At 42.5% G+C, this 15,998-nt stretch overlaps 1 long non-coding RNA gene across 1 annotated transcript in view; it reads right to left on the bottom strand.

Annotated features, from left to right (window-relative positions):
• The window catches only part of LOC137206086 (uncharacterized), a 47,268-nt gene extending 36,360 nt beyond the window's left edge, over nucleotides 1-10,908 (bottom strand). The window contains exon 1 of the long non-coding RNA XR_010934425.1: nucleotides 10,588-10,908. This is a non-coding gene — a long non-coding RNA (uncharacterized lncRNA). The remainder of the gene's footprint in view (nucleotides 1-10,587) is intronic.
• Between the last annotated feature and the right edge of the window lie 5,090 nt (nucleotides 10,909-15,998).

Genomic DNA, 15,998 nt, shown 5'->3' with positions numbered 1-15,998 from the left:
CATGAGTTCTTCTGATATAAATAAGTGATTGGATACGTAAATAAATGCGGGAGAATAGATAAATCTCCAGTGCAAAAGAATTCCAAATAGTTTATGTAGTACTCCATCTTAAGCATAACTCTCCATTCCTTAGTTGTGGGCTGAGCATATTGACTTCCTTCCAAAAAATACAATATGGAGAAGGGAAAACAGTAATTTTACAATGGAGAAACCTGAAAAACACTACCTCAGCCTGGTGATCAAGGTCGACCTCAGCATTCATAATGCATATTGATACTTTGTACACTTGATGTGATCTGACAAAATAACCCTTCTACTGTTGTGGTCTTCCTCCCCAAAACACATAATCCCAATATTATCATGAAAAATGCATCAAACAAATTCTAGTAGTGGGCATCCTACACAAACCTAACTACTCAAAATTGCCAAGGTCACGCAAGGAAAATCTGAGAAGCTATCAAACCCAAGAGGAGCCTAAGGAAACACAGCAACTAAATGTAATGTGATGTTTTGGATGAAATCCTGGAATAGAAAAAGGACATTAGGTAAAAACTAAGGAACTGGACTAATGTATGGACTATAGTAAACAATAATGTATCAATATTTGTTCATTGATTGTAACAATGTAACATACTAATATAAGTTGATCATCATAGAGGGAAATGGGTATAGTGTATATGGAAACACTTTATACTCTCTTCTCAATTTCTCTGTAAAATTAAAACTTCTAGAAAATAAAGTCTATAAAAACGTTGTGTTTTCTTGTTTTATGATTATGTACCTGTATTTCCTAATAAATATGCAAATTTGCTTTGCCTTCCTTGATACTGATATTAAAGAAAATGCTAAGTAACTCTGAAAGAATTTGTAACTCCAATTTAACAAGCAATAATTCTTCATATTAACTTTCTAGGAGAACCCACTGAATAAATCAAAGCAAATTGTCTTTAAAGGCTGAATTTCTTTTCAGTGTTTAATCTTTTATATGATTAATGCATACCACAAGCATGGTTCTGTTTGAAAGGGCAGAAAACATTGATTGTAGGCCATGTCTAAAATACAGTGAAACATTAATGTATGATGCTATAACAACTTTAATGTATTTTATGTTTTCAAAATGATGAATTGTTATTTCAGTCAATAAAGTATTCACTTTTATACATTTCCTACCCACCTTTTCCCAGAACACCCACAAGGAAATGATACTATCATCTGATATTAGGTTCATCAATTTAAATTGGAGTTTTTGGTAGCTGTGGTTGCCAACGGTACTGGAACGTGTGATACTTTTACAAATCCTCTCCATGGCAAAATCTGATCTTCACAAGGTAAATCACAGTAGGTGCCTAAAGCCAAATGACACAGAGCTTTGTAGCTAGATTACCAAGCATTTTACTTAGAGGCACAATAGAATGTAGAAAAGGCCATTTCTCCTTCTGTCTTTTTCTGCTCAAAGGTCACTCACCATCTTAGAAGTTTTCCATAAATTTAGACTATATAGTGTCACTTAATGTGAATGTAGCTCAACATTCTGTTTTAGTACAGCTAATCTCACATTATTTTATTGGTCCTAAATATGTAAATCATCAGCAAATTTTTGTATTTAACTTTTTTTTTTTTGATGTGGACCACTTTTTAAAGTCTTTATTGAATTTGTTACAGTACTGCTTCTGTTTTATGTTCTGGTTTTTTGGCTGCAAGGCATGTGGGACCATAGCTCCCCGACTAGGGATTGAACCCACACCCCCTGCATTGGAAGGTGAAGTCTTAACCACTGGACCGCCAGGGAAGTCCCTGTACTTAACTTCTAAAAATAATTAAAATAAGTATTCAACACATTTTTCCTAAAAAAAAAAAAAAAAGCAATTCTTCTTAGGCTGGCCCTGGGCTCATACATGACTTTGCCATTTTTTCCATGGATTATTTTCTTATCTGTTCTACTGTGTCACATTTGTTCTACCTTCTCATAAAGAAGCATTTAAAAATTCATCTACGCGTTCATGCATTCATACATTTATTGAATAAATCTACTGAATACCTACATACGGCACAGAAAAAGAGGCAGAAAACTAATCTGGGTTGCACAGAAAGTAATGAACTCAGTTAAAATTTTTGGTGAAAACAGGTGTTACTCAATCTACTGGAAATCACATTTCATTATGGGGACTCACAGACTCAAGGAAAACCAAGACCTAAATAATAATAAAGTAATAAAAGCACTAGCCATTTACTGAGTGCCTGCTTTTATCTGACTCTGAAACTCTAAAATCATTACGGATGTTTTGAGGATTGTCTGATATAATTGTAATTTCTATTTTACAGATGAAAACAACAAGGTTCAGAGACATTAGGTTACTTGCCTAAAGTGAAGTGGCCCAGAAACTACAGAACTGGAAACTGAACCTTAGATTTCATAATGCCAAAATCTGTGCTTTTAATCACAATGTGTGTGTGTGTGTGTGTGTGTGTGTGTGTGTGTGTGAGAGAGAGAGAGAGAGAGAGAGAGAGAGACAGAGACAGAGACAGAGAGACAGAGAGAGACAGACAGAGAGAGAGAGAGAAAGAGAGAGAATGTGTTTAATAGAGAACTTCTGAGAAATGGCAAGAAAACTGCCAGGTATACATAAAACAATAAATTAGGAGCTTCTTACTATACAAGTAATTATTAATCATATGGCTGAACTAAGGATCTCTCACTTTTGAATTAAGAAATCAAAAGCTTCCAGAAGTTGAGTCTAAATTTTACACTTACATAAGATACTTCATACAGAATGCTAAAGTATACTAACTAAAGAGCTCTGAAAATACTGGAAGCATTCATACTAGTATGATTTCATAATGTGGATAATAGAGGATTTAAGAAATTGGCAGATGCAACTGCAGACTCATTTGTTATCATTTCTGTGAAGGGCAAGATAAATCAATAAAATGAGAAAAATGAAAAAAGAATGGCTAGCAATTTTAGGTAGTTTGCTTCATCTCCATACTAGGAAAGACTAAGCAAAAAAAAAACATTCTCGAAATTTTATTTTGAAAGTACCTACAAGTGTATATGGTCTTTTTATACCAAATAACTTGGAATTATAAACTGTCAAATAAGTCTAATCTTCTATGATGATAAAATTGCTGACTTTATTTGAAACTATGAAATGAAAAATGAGGTAAGAGTCAGAAATTCTTAAGAAAAGGAGTAGACAAAACAAAATTATAAGAGTTATGTTAAAAAATATTTTGAAACAAACAAAATCCGCATTACTGGTACAGAGCTTTTAAAACTTTATTTTGGTTTTAAGTTTTAATAAATATTGATATGTTTACATAATTACTGTCATAAGGAAGACACAATTTTAGGTCAGCTTTCTTCATTCTTTCTTTATTAAGCATTATTTTATTTTGCTCCATCATCGTGTAATTATAATATAGTAACTGTGTCACTTTCTACTAAGTGGATATAATTTCCTAAACTGTTTTCCTATTGTTAACAATTAAAGGTGTTTCCAATTTTTTGTTACTACAAATGACATGAGCATCTTTATATAATAATTTTCTGGATTATAAATTATTTATGGCATAAGCTTCCAGAATTAGAATTAATGTGTAAAAAGCTATTAACATTTTTATCTTGCTAGACATTGCCAAATTACTTGTCAAAAGATGGAACCAAATTATATTGCAAAAATCTTTGCCAACAGAAAACATTATATACAATTTTTGATTTTGCTAAATTAATAAGTTGGAAACCTATGTTCCATTTCTTTGAATTCTTTGATAACAGAGTGCTTCTGGAGGCTGGGAGGGCAGCCATGTCCATGAAGCCTCCCCAGAGTTGGAGCCGAGAAGTGGAAAATGGTAAAAAAAGATACTAATTGTATTTTCCCTCGATTGTTATCTCTCATTCTTTTCTGCCTCTGTGTAACTTATATCCAGGTAGCTGGAGAAAAATCATGTGGAAGGGCAAATTGGTATTCCAATAAATTAATCATCACCAACTCCAAATGGATTTTCAAGACTGGAAATATTGCTCTGACTTACAGTAAGTTCTTTCTAATTCTCCTTAAGGACTATTTTCTTAGAAGCTTTCCCTACCCTCCTCAAATTTTCCTCCATCCTCTCTACTTCCTTCACTCTGAGCTGGTGAGGCGCTTCCTAACTCATTAGGAACACAGAAGTCAGTAAATAGTCCACTGCCAAATCCGTTAATTCATTAGCATTTGCATTGATCTTTGTATTCCCTTTCACTACAGGAGTTCAAGTTCAAAGGCCACGTGCACTACAGGTAGCATTTCATTTTCTCTCATCTTCTCAAGTACTTCACAGCACTGCATTTTCTACAACCCATCTACTCCTTATGAATGATTCTTGCCAAAATTCAACCTCATTCTAGACTAGTAACTCCAACTTAAAATGTTAAAAACTATACGTGTAACAGGAAAGCCTCCCTCCTCCTCTAATCCCTGCATATCTTCTTTAGCCAATTCATGTCTGAACTTTTCAAAACTGTTATCATCGTATATTGTTTCCATTTCCTCACGTCCCATTTACTCTATAATTTACATCCATCTGACTTCTCTCACCGTAATCTCTCTGCCCACTGTCCTGAAATTTTACTTATGAAGGTCACCAGTGATCTCCATGTCAGTATAGCCAATGAATAGTTTTTGTCCTATTTCTAGGCTCTTTCATTCTTTAAAAAAGAAAAAGAAAAACAAAAGCCATTTTTTTTCCTCTATGCTTTCACACTCTCATCATCTTCTGTCCTGGTATATTTTACTGGCTTTCTGTGTTTAATCTGATTTCTAATATTCTATGAGTTTCCTTTATCTTCAGTGGAATAAACCACTATATGAAGGATTATTCTCAACAGTTAGTTCTCATAATAACAGTACTAGTAGCAGCAGTCAATACTTCTATAATGCTTATCATGTGCCAAACACTATTCTAAGACACTGTTTAAATACATATATATAGACACACACACACACACACACACACACACATATATATATATATATATATATATATAGTTTTCCTCCTCACAGGCGTATGAAATAAGCCTATTATTATACCCATGTTACAAATGAGAAAACTGAGGCAATGAGAGGCCAAGGTCACATGATCAGTACTTGGTGAAGCCCCACCTGAGTTAATGCTGGAACTTTAGAGTAGACAAGTTAAATAATGTCTCACAGATTGGCCTTGAAAGTGAGCAACATTCAATTAATGACTTGTAAAAGTATCAGAAAAAAGAGAACATTTTAGTTAACAGATTATTGGCAAAGATATAAAAATAATTAGAATGCCAATTTCCCTGGGTATTCCCTGTGTACTTTAGGGGTAAAAATAGTATTTGTAAAGTGATTTCAAAATGTGCAAATATTACCTGTGGGATATAACCTACGGGTGAAGAGCACTAACTCTAAAATTAATTTGCCTGAATCTTTTTTCCCCAGCTCCACCACTTATTAGTTGTGGGAGTTCAGGAGTGGTACTTCTTTGTGTTCCACTTCCTCTTTGAAAATCAAGGGCTTAATAACCTCACCCATTTTACAGGGCTGTGGCGTGGAGTTAATACATGTAGAGTGGCGCCACTCTTAAGTCTTTGAAAATCAATCTTAATATTGTTGTTACTATTATTAATTTGTTAGCTGTCCTTGAAAAAGTTTGCCAGCAGTACTCACTTGCTTTCCTTTTTGTTTTATATTCTCTACATCCCACTTAAGCGTTCTACCAAACCTTAAGAGGCTCTTTTCAGATATTTTACACCTCTTTACTTGTTTCTCACAGCAGAAGTAAAAGGAGTGTGGCTCCCCTTGATCAAACAAACCAGAACTTTGGTTTTCTCCCATTCATACACATTGGTGAACAGATGTGAAAAAACGACTCCATGGGGCTTTCAGTCTGGAGCCAAACATCCAGGCTCTGTGTAACTCGACACTATTATGCACACATGTTGGTCCCTTAGGACCCAAAAGAATCTCAACTAAGCCCATCATTATTTCAGGAATATGACGAATGCTTTTTGTGAAGTAGGTGAATGTAACAGAAATACAAGAAAAGGCAGGGGTGTTTCGTATCACAACTTTTTGAGAAATGCTCAGCGCTCTAAGATGTAGCTGACAATTCCCCCATCAGCTCATGCTTTCAAAGTGACCATAAATTTCACCATAAAGACATTTTTTCAGCAATGGCAATAACGCGGTGACTATACTGCTCAATTCCTCACAGTGTCAGCATTAAATACATTAAAAGGGTAAGTTAAAATATCTGTCTGATTGCTTCTGACATAACCCCGAGATCTCTTTTACTTCTGTACTCCATCAATTATAATGTGGAACATTAAGACAAATTATTTCTAAACACTAACAAGGAATGTAGCAACAAGTGGCAGACAATCAAGGGGAATTCTGCCATAGCGTGGTGCTTATTTTGTTACAAGCAGGAGTGCAAACCCAAAGGATGTAATTTAGAGGAAACTCTGTCCTGTCTATTCTCTAGGAACTAGAACAAGGAGACTGAGAGAAGATGATTCTGGGTAAATCAAACCGTTTTCTCCTAATTACAGCTGACTAATAGGGAGAAAACTCCCATGGAAGGCTGTGATCTGCTTGAAGAAAGCTACGAGGTTGCCCTGGTTAGGGTCTTTCATATACAGTCATTCAAGCTCAGACTTGATCATCTGTCAGGGATGCTACAGTAGGGAGAGTTTTGCCGTAGCTCTGAGACTCAGCAAGATCACTTCCAACTCTAAAACCTACACTTTTAATTTAATCACCAACACCAGCCATCATTAAGAGCGACCTTAAATAACTCCAAATCTGTTCATCTACTCACATATTCGTTACACAGTCAATAGACCTCGAGTGATTACTACATGCCAGACACAGTTCTAAGACACAGAATAAGGGATAAGAAATGTAACAACTTCTGTCACTGTGGGGCTTGAGTTCTTTGGGAAGAAGTTCATCTAAATACAAAGAGACACCAAAGATAATATTTGTTTTTATAATTATTCTGTGAAAGAAGTAAGGTAATCTGATAAATTGGGACTAAGTTAGGCTGGTAGGACAATCAAGGAAAAAATATTTTTAAGAGATGAGCGCCAAAGAATAGAAAGGAATCATTTATGGACAATTTTTCTGGAAATAATATTTCCAAAACATGGGAAAAACAAATACAAAGGCCCTGAGGCAAGATGAAGCTTAACTACAATCAAGGAACAAAAAGAAGCTAAAAGGTTAGCTTCTTGCACCCTCTTGCACGGCTGGTGGGAATGTAAATTGATACAGCCGCTATGGAGAACAGTATGGAGGTTCCTTAAAAAACCAAAAATAGAATTACCATATGATCCAGTAATCCCACTACTGGGCATATACCCAGAGAAAACCATAATTCAAAAAGACACATGCACCCCAATGTTCACTGCAGCACTATTTACAATAGCCAGGTCATGGAAGCAACCTAAATGTCCATCGACAGACGAATAGAAAAAAAAGTGGTGGTACATATACACAATGGAATATTACTCAGCCATAAAAAGGAACGAAATTGAGTTATTTGTTGAGACGTGGATGGATCTAGAGACTGTCATACAGAGTGAAGTAAGTCAGAAAGAGAAAAACAAATATCGTACGTTAACGCATGTATGTGGAACTTAGAAAAATGGTACAGATGAACCAGTTTGCAGGGCAAAAGTTGAGACACAGATGTAGAGAACAAACGTATGGACACCAAGTGGGGAAAGCCGTGGGGGTGGGGTGGGGTGGGGTGGGGATGGTGGTATGCTGAACTGGGCGAGTCGGATTGACATGTATACACTGATGTGTATAAAACTGATGACTAATAAGAACGTGCTGTATAAAAAAATTAATTAAATTAAATTCAAAAATCAAAAAAAAAAAGAATACTGTCTACTGTCCTCCGCGCCCCCTGGAACACTCACTCTAAATATCCAGGAGGTGCTTGCAGAATGAATGAATCAATGAACAAACAAGCTCACTCATTTCAAACGTGCGGTCACATGAGTAATCTCACCTTCTAAGAAGTTAAGCTTCTGGAAGGAGCCCATTTTCTTAACGTATTCAGCATCGAGTCATCACAAAATATGAACTCTTATAAAGTACTGCCCCCTCACTTCCCATGAGAAAGCAAAATTCCTAAGCAGGGAAATGGGAGGGTAGCAGACATTACCCGCAAAGCTTTGGGAAGGCTGCAGCTCACTGAGCACTTCACTAGGGCCCCTGACCGCCTGCCTGGTAGTAGGACAGACACACCAGGAATGGCTGCTGACCGGCAGAAAGAGCACCCAGCCAGGCAGGCAGCACACCCTGCACCCTGCCAAGCGAGGTCCGCCCAGCAAGGGAAAGACGCTCTCTCCACTTCAGAACCGCCCACCACTAGAAAGCCAGGTCCTGCCAGGGCCTGGACACACGAGGCCTTCCTTACAAGGGTTACAAATCTGTGGCCTTGCTCTGCCTCGAATAAAAGACAGAGACGGGGACAACGTGACTATCTCCAGATGAACTTTCAACTTCGTTTCAAGTGCCTGGGTGCTGGGTCACAGTGCATTTCTAAACTCTTCCAATATTCAAAAATACCAATTTCTAAGATGCAGAAGGGTTGTTAAACTTACACTTAGCACAGATCCCAGTCCCACTCCTGAGTATTTTCTCAAGTGAGGTAAAAACCCAAGTTCACATGGAAACCTGCCCTGGGATGTTTACAGCAGCTTTATTCCTGATCCCCTCAAAACTGGAAACATCCCACAAGTCCTGCCACCCACAGGCAAATGGACAAACGGAACATGGAATACAACACAGCCAGAAAAATGAGTGGCTTCTCATACCCGCAACAACAGGGATGACGGACTTCCCTGGTGGTCCAGTGGCTAAGACTCCGCGCTCCCAATGCGGGGGGCCCGGGGTCCATCCCTGCTCAGGGAACTAGATCCCGCACGCTGCAACGAAAACATACTGCACGCGCCAATGAAGATCCCATGTGCCGCAACTAAGACCCGGCACAGCCAAGTAAATAACTAACTAAATCAATGTTTAAAACAACAACAACAACAAAAAAAAAAACCCGGGATGAATCTCGCATAGGTTTTGCTGAGCCAAAGCAGCCAGAACCAAAAAGCTACATGCTGTTGTTCCGTTTATCTGGCTTTCTGGAAAAGCCAAAACCTTAGGGACAGACAGGAGATTAGCGGCCAAGAAGCTAGAGGCACGCTGGCGCCAAAGGGCAGCAAATGGGATGACAGGACTGCTCTGCCGCCTGACGGCGATCATCTGTCAAAACTCCTACAACTCTGCACTACAAGTGAACTATTCTTCACGGCTACTAAGGATAAACAAATGATTACATTTTGAAAAATGCGCCGGCCAGCCAACCCGTGCATGACAAGTGCAGTAAGAGGGGCAGGGAGGCGAGGCAAGTGGATCAGCTGGACTTCTGAAGGTTCTCCCCACTTTCAGTTTCCCTCCCCTGGGATGTCTCCCCGCCCTGCCCACTGCTCAAGCCGCCCACCAAGGCCACCCGGAGTGACCCAACCGGAAAAGCCAGAGCCCAGGCTCAGCCGCGCCTTCGGGCACAGGAAGGGCAAAAATAGAAAGCGTCAGTGCGCGGTGGCGGGCTGGAAACCCTCGGACCTCAGATAACTGCGGAGAACCGGGGCTCGGGAGTCAACATCGGCTCCCAGGCGGTCCCAGCGTCCCGACCCTGACCCCGGCCGCGACACACTTTCCACAAACTGACACACACGGAGCCCGCGCGAGGGCCGGGTCGCCTGGAGGACGGTCCCCCGCAAGCCGAGCGCACGAAAGGGCGCCCCAAAAGCGCCGGCCCAAGGCGCCCGCTGTGCTTTCCCTCCGGAAGGTGGGCTGCGGGGCCCAAGCGTAAACCCTGAGACAAGGAACACGCGCACCACGCCGCCACGGGGGACGAGAGGCCGGGTGCCCACCTAGCCGGACACCCTGCATTTCTGGAATCACTGGACGCCTGTGTACATTTCCGTCTGGCGTGTCATTTTCCAAAGGCCACTCAAGATCAGGGGACAGAACGCCTCCTCTCCAAGTGTCCTGCCAGCCCACCCACTCAAGATCAGAGGGACAAAATGCCTAACTAAAACAAAATAAAACAGAAACACAAAAAAACTGGAGTGAGGGAGGAAAGGGTGCCCTGAAAAATAAAAAAAACAAAACTAAGCACGTTGACAGCGCTAAGAATAAACTACCAGGAACAAGACACCCTACATGTCAGATCCTAAAGTACAGAAGGGCAAGCCCGCCGGCATTCCAGGCCCGGGGGAAACGGGGTCCCCAGCCCTGCAGAGCCAACCGCAGACCGGCTCGGGCGCCCCTCGGAAGCGCGGGGTCCCCGCGGCCGAGTCTGTGCCCCCCGGCTGGCGCCGGCTCCCCTCTGCCCACCCTGCGCGCGGGGGCTGGACACTGCCGCGGAGAACCACGGCGGGGCGGGAACGGGGGCTCCAAAGAGGGTCTGGCGACTCGAGTCGCTCCGTTTCTCAGTAGGCTCAGCGCGCGCCGTGGGGAAAGAGGGGCGGGGGTCCGGGAGGAGGGGACGGGCGGCACTTACGTAGACCAGCAGCGGCCACGGGTAGACGGCGGGCTCGGTCCCCACGAGCGACTCCAGCCTCAGCTCCAGCTTCCCCCCCATGTCTTCGCACGCGGCGCCCGCACCGCGCTAGTCTGGCGCTTGGGGGAGGGGCGCGGCGCCGCCGGCGGGGGCGGGGCAGACGGGCAGGCGGGAGGCTGAAGGGAGGGGGCCTGGCCTGGGCCTCAGCTGCCGCCGCCGCGCTCCCGTCCGGCCCCCGGCTCCCTCTTTGCGGTCACAGGACCGGGGCCTCCAGCGCTGCCGCCAACTCGGGCTGGCGTGAGGCGAGAACAACCAGCCGGGGACCGGGCTTACATACTCGCTGCGTGCGCGGCCCACCCCGTGGACTCGCACGCTCTCACGCACGCACGCACGTACGCATGTCTTCGGCTGCCCCCGGCCACCCACTCCAGCCCGAAGTGGAGACCCGGGGAGACCATTACTCTGTCTTGAGGTGCTTAAAAGGAAACTGTACATTCTTGTCCAAAGCAAGGAAAGTTCTTTTTAAGAGCAAAAATGTTGGATTTGGAATGACTTGGGCTCGACTCCTACCTTTACGTTTTGGGTAATTGTTGCAGTTTCCCTGAACCCTAGTCCCTCATCTGACTGTGGAAATAAACATAACATAAATGAATAGCTCATTAAGTAACTGATGTCTTCTCTCTCCCATCCTTGCTTTAATCAAGAATTGGTTCACTCAACACTGATTCTCCTTTGATTTGCTCTAACACAGAGAAGAAAGCTAAGTATTCAATTTTCCGAGCTGCAATCCAGCTAGCGATGGAGATATGACACAGTTCTGACCAATGGTATGTAAATTTAGTCTGATGGGAAGGGCTTCCATTAGGTAGAAGACCTGTGGTCCTCCTGCCTTCTTCTTGATTGGGAAGCAGGCATGATGGCTGAAGGTGCAACACATCTCCTGCCATCATGAGGTTGAGAGTCATGTCATAAGGATGGTGGGACCAGAGGATAGAAAAAGCCTGGTCCCCAACAATACCATAGAATGGATATTAAATGATACCGGACAGGCAGAAAGTTTCATTCAGAAAAAAACTTTTATTATCCTTCATGAGAGATTAGTTTTCTTCCTATTACCATAACACAGAACCCATGTCATATAAACAAATCATCTGGTTTTGCTATGCTAAGAGAGAATGTGCCTCCTCATTGCCTAGAGTTACATTTCAGAATGACTGAATGCTGGAAATATCGTGTGGCTCAACCTTAAATATCTGACAGAAGCAGGACTCAGACCCAAGTCTTTCTGATTCTGGGGCCCATGTTATTTATCACTGCACTCACATGTTGCCCCACTCCGGGTACTCAGCAAACTCTTAAAGAAAAGTTGCTGATTGATGATGAATTAAATAATTTCTCTCTATTTTTACATTAAAGAGTCTCTTCTTTCAGCACAATCTAATACTGACACTGAAACCAAAGGTCTCCATTAGCGGATTCTTCTCTCTGTAGAAGTGAGAACTGAGCTGGGAGACAGCGGAAATAAATTTCGCATGGCGTTGGCCTTGAATGTACTGATGAAAGGCATGACCTGGAGTTCTTTGGCTGGGCCCCGCAGGATAGCGCACTTGTGGCCTTAGAGGCATGGGACTGGGGAACCACTCAGAGAAAACTGTCAAGTGCACACACAGCAAGAATAAGCCTCCACCTCGGATGGCCTTGCTTGGCTCCGTAATCGTAGCCCTTTTAAGGGATCATAGCAGAGACAGCAAATTCCACATTAATCCACTTTTTAAGAATAGAAGAGATGTTGTTCAGTATGAGCCAATAAGCTGTCGTGACTCAAAATGGGTCACAGACATTGCCTTTTGCCCAGGTTGAAGGCCAAAAACATACTGGGCATTGTGTCCAAAATGGGAGTAAAGTAGTCTAAATCCAGACAGCTTACATCCTTGATTCTATGGCTTAGTCAAGCATTGTGTTCATTGGAAATAGAATCTAGATTTCCTCCTACTTATCCAAATCCTGAAGTATTTGTTTCAGACACAAAATCCTTGGGACAGTTATATATTTCCCTCTAAATGCTCTGTTGCTTCTTTCTAATAACATAATGAAAAAGCCTCAGTTAGACACTAATGGTAGTAAATTTTTAGTCAGGAAAATAGTATACGCTCATAGTTGAATTTTCAAATAGTATCAAAAGGTCAAGAGGAGCATCCACTCTGTGCCTGCTGCTGGACCAGGACTTTTATCCGTTTGTGATGTTTTCTCATGGATGAAACAAACTCATCCCGTTGTAGGAGACGGGCTGGAGAGTGTGACATGGAAGGTCTTTCTCTACCTCCAGGGACCTGGGAGACTAAGGAAGTCGTGAGAAAGAATGGTTCTGTCACAGGGTGATGCTGTGTCAGAAATGCTTTCCAACTCAGCCGTGCTGGATGGGAGGTCTGTTTTGGGAAAGTGGCTGAGAGTGTGTGTCACTAAACTTATGTATCATTGGTCAGAACTGTGTCACATCACCACTGCTAGCTAGATTGCAGCTAGGAAAATTGAATACTTAGTGTTCTTGTCTCTATGTTAGAGTAAAGCAAAGGAGAATCAGTGCTGACTGAACCAATTCTTGGTTAAGGCAGGGATAAGGGAGAGAAGACATCAGTTATAACCTAAACATCGGCCAGGTAGCCTAAACGTTAGTAATATGAAAACTGACCCAAGAGATGGGATAGGCAAATGAAGCTTCCATAGCAACATATGCCTCCAGGGGAGACAGGTCCCTCCTGTATCATCCACAGAGGTTCTTTCTGCACCCATGCTGCACGCCTGCTGACCACAGCAGCTGCACTGAGCCGGGCCCCATCTTGGCCTTGTGGGTTTGGTGGTCAGGGGCAGGTGGCAGCACAGTGGGATGCTTTGGTAGTGAATTAACCAAGGGGGGCAGGCGGCTTTTACTCTGAAACAGTGGCAGTTGCAGGCTCATTGAAAGTATGCAGCCACCTGTGGGGCTGAGCAGATTTTCTCTCTGTAAAACGAGGGCTAAATATTTGAACTGGGGAAAGCCCTGGGAGGAGTGGTAACCTGAAAGAGGCCAGAAGAAACTTCTTAAGATGATAAGGTGAGGGGGCTGGGGGTGGTTAGAGAGGTTTAATTTAATTCAAATAGCTGGATTTGAAGTTATTTTATACCCTATCTGGGTAAAGAAGGAAGACACCCATCACTGCCTTTAATCCTCAAAATATTCACTGAGGTCCATATTATTATCTACATTTTGTGGATGAAGAAATTGAAGCTGAAAAAGATGAAGGGGCTCGGCCAAGGTCACGTGATTGGCCGGTAGGTGGACACCAGTTTGGCCCGTAAGATGCGTTTTTACCACAAGCCATAGCATCTCAAGACTGAGACATGCTACATGCTAGCCTGAACGTGCTAGTTTAGGGGCTACGTGCCCAATTTTACCAGCATGAATATCCATTCCTCTGGGCCACCTGATAGCCAGGAGGAGCACATAGCTTGGCAAGGAGATCCTATTACTGTGTTTTGTAACAGGTATTATTAGGGCAGAGCGGGATGACCTAAGATGTGGAATGGAATTTGTCCAATGTCTAGGAGCCATTCCTCTATCCTTAACCTTTCTCAAAATCATCAGGTCGAGTCTGGTTAGGCTATCATAGTAGAGCGAAGGTTCACTTGCCTTATAGGCAGCAGTTGGCAGGGACCCCAGTTAACTGTGTTCAGAGACTATCTCAAAATTGTTTCAGGGGTTGCCAGTAGCAGTGAAATTATACTAGGGTAGAGTTTCTGAACTTCATATTGTGACAGTCCTGTAGTCAGTGACTCCTTAAGTGCCTGCCTCACCATGAACTCCCTTTTGAGAAAAGTGCACGTAATTACATACTTTAGTGCTTGCCAACTCAGATGCCTACAAGGGTCAGGCATGTAAGTAAATCAGTGAAGCTGGTTGACAGTAGGGATATTGGAGACTATGTTGAACTGAGAGCTTATGGGCCTCTAAAGGGGTCACGGGTCACTCACTACTCAGTATCTGTTGACTGTGGCTAGTGTTGTCTGATATTCCAGGTTTTCAAGGGCAGCTGGAAATCTGGAATTTTACATGAAAGCTTTCTATTTAAAAATGTTGGTTGCACATTAACGTAAAAACAACACTGTGTAAGCTTTCATGCTCCACCTAAAGCACCACTGTGCCGCCTTCTGCTCTCTGGGGAGGAAATGTCATTGGGGTGATGGCAAGTCTCTTTAGCTTTTGCCCAGAAATGACCCGTGGGAAGCATGCTCTTCAACATGGAAGCCTAATACTAGAAGGTGACTGCTCGGCTCAGTCAGACCCTCGCTTTTGTGGAACTGGACCAGAAGATAGAGTTATGTCATAATAACAGGAGGAGAAGAAGCAGACCCTGAGACTTAATGCCAAGAAACCTTAATGGCAGCGCATTCAGACTGGAGGCCTGCTGCTGAGAGGCTATCACGTGATGGAACGGCTAGTGTTTTTGCTGTGTGCAGTGCATTGCTAGAGCTAATGTTTTCTGAATGAACATCAGGTTTTACTTAGTGTCCCGTTTTATCTTTACAATAAAACCCACTGCCCAGGGTAAACCTGAGTATGTCTGGGGATCTTGTAATTTCAGAGATGCTGGTCAATGCAGCAACCTGTGCCCAGATACATATATTTGTTTGTATTAGAACGCCCATTCTTCCTCATGATGATCGGCTCTGAAGACCATGTGATCCTGCCCCTCCTGCTGATTGGATAAGTGGGGACTACGTCAGCCAAGTTGAACCAATCAGATTTTACACCTTGTGAGTTCGAAATCTTATTAGTTCATTCATGATGAATGCTTGAAGAGATAATATAAACGCAGGACTTGAGGTTCTTCTGAGGGGATGGCCATTTCTAGTAAAATTCATTTACATAGTTTAAAAGGTCCAGCCCGAAGTGACTTCTGTTTCCTTTTCTAACCTCATCACTCACCAGTCTCCCTGACACTCCCTCTGCTCCAGGCGTCCTGGCCTCCTTTCAGGTCTACACAAAGCTGTGGTCATCCTGCCTCAGGGCCTTTGCACGTGCTATTCTTTCTTCCTGGTGACCAGTTAGCTCCTAGGCAACCTTTCAGATCTCAGCCCAAAGGTCACTTCTTCAGAGAGATCTATTCTTAAGCTTCAGGTTAGATCAGATCCCCCCATTCTTCCTTTGACCCTCATTACACACTTCTGTGGCACTATACATTTTCTGTTTCTTCATAACATTAGCTCACTATTGCCCTTCATTATGGTTTTCCTTCCTGCCTCTTTTCCTTGTCACAGAAGTAGTTAAGAGCATTACTCTGGGGTCAGATTTTTGGGCTCAAATCCTGGTTCTACTATTTACTAGGTAGGTGACTTAGCACATGTTTCTTAACCTCTCGTAATCTTAGTTTGGT

Source organism: Pseudorca crassidens, chromosome 14 (genome assembly GCF_039906515.1).
Source record: "Pseudorca crassidens isolate mPseCra1 chromosome 14, mPseCra1.hap1, whole genome shotgun sequence".
Classification (NCBI taxonomy): Eukaryota; Metazoa; Chordata; class Mammalia; order Artiodactyla; family Delphinidae; genus Pseudorca; species Pseudorca crassidens.
Note: the sequence above shows the minus strand (reverse complement) of the source record. Positions and strands in the feature narration are given on the sequence as shown.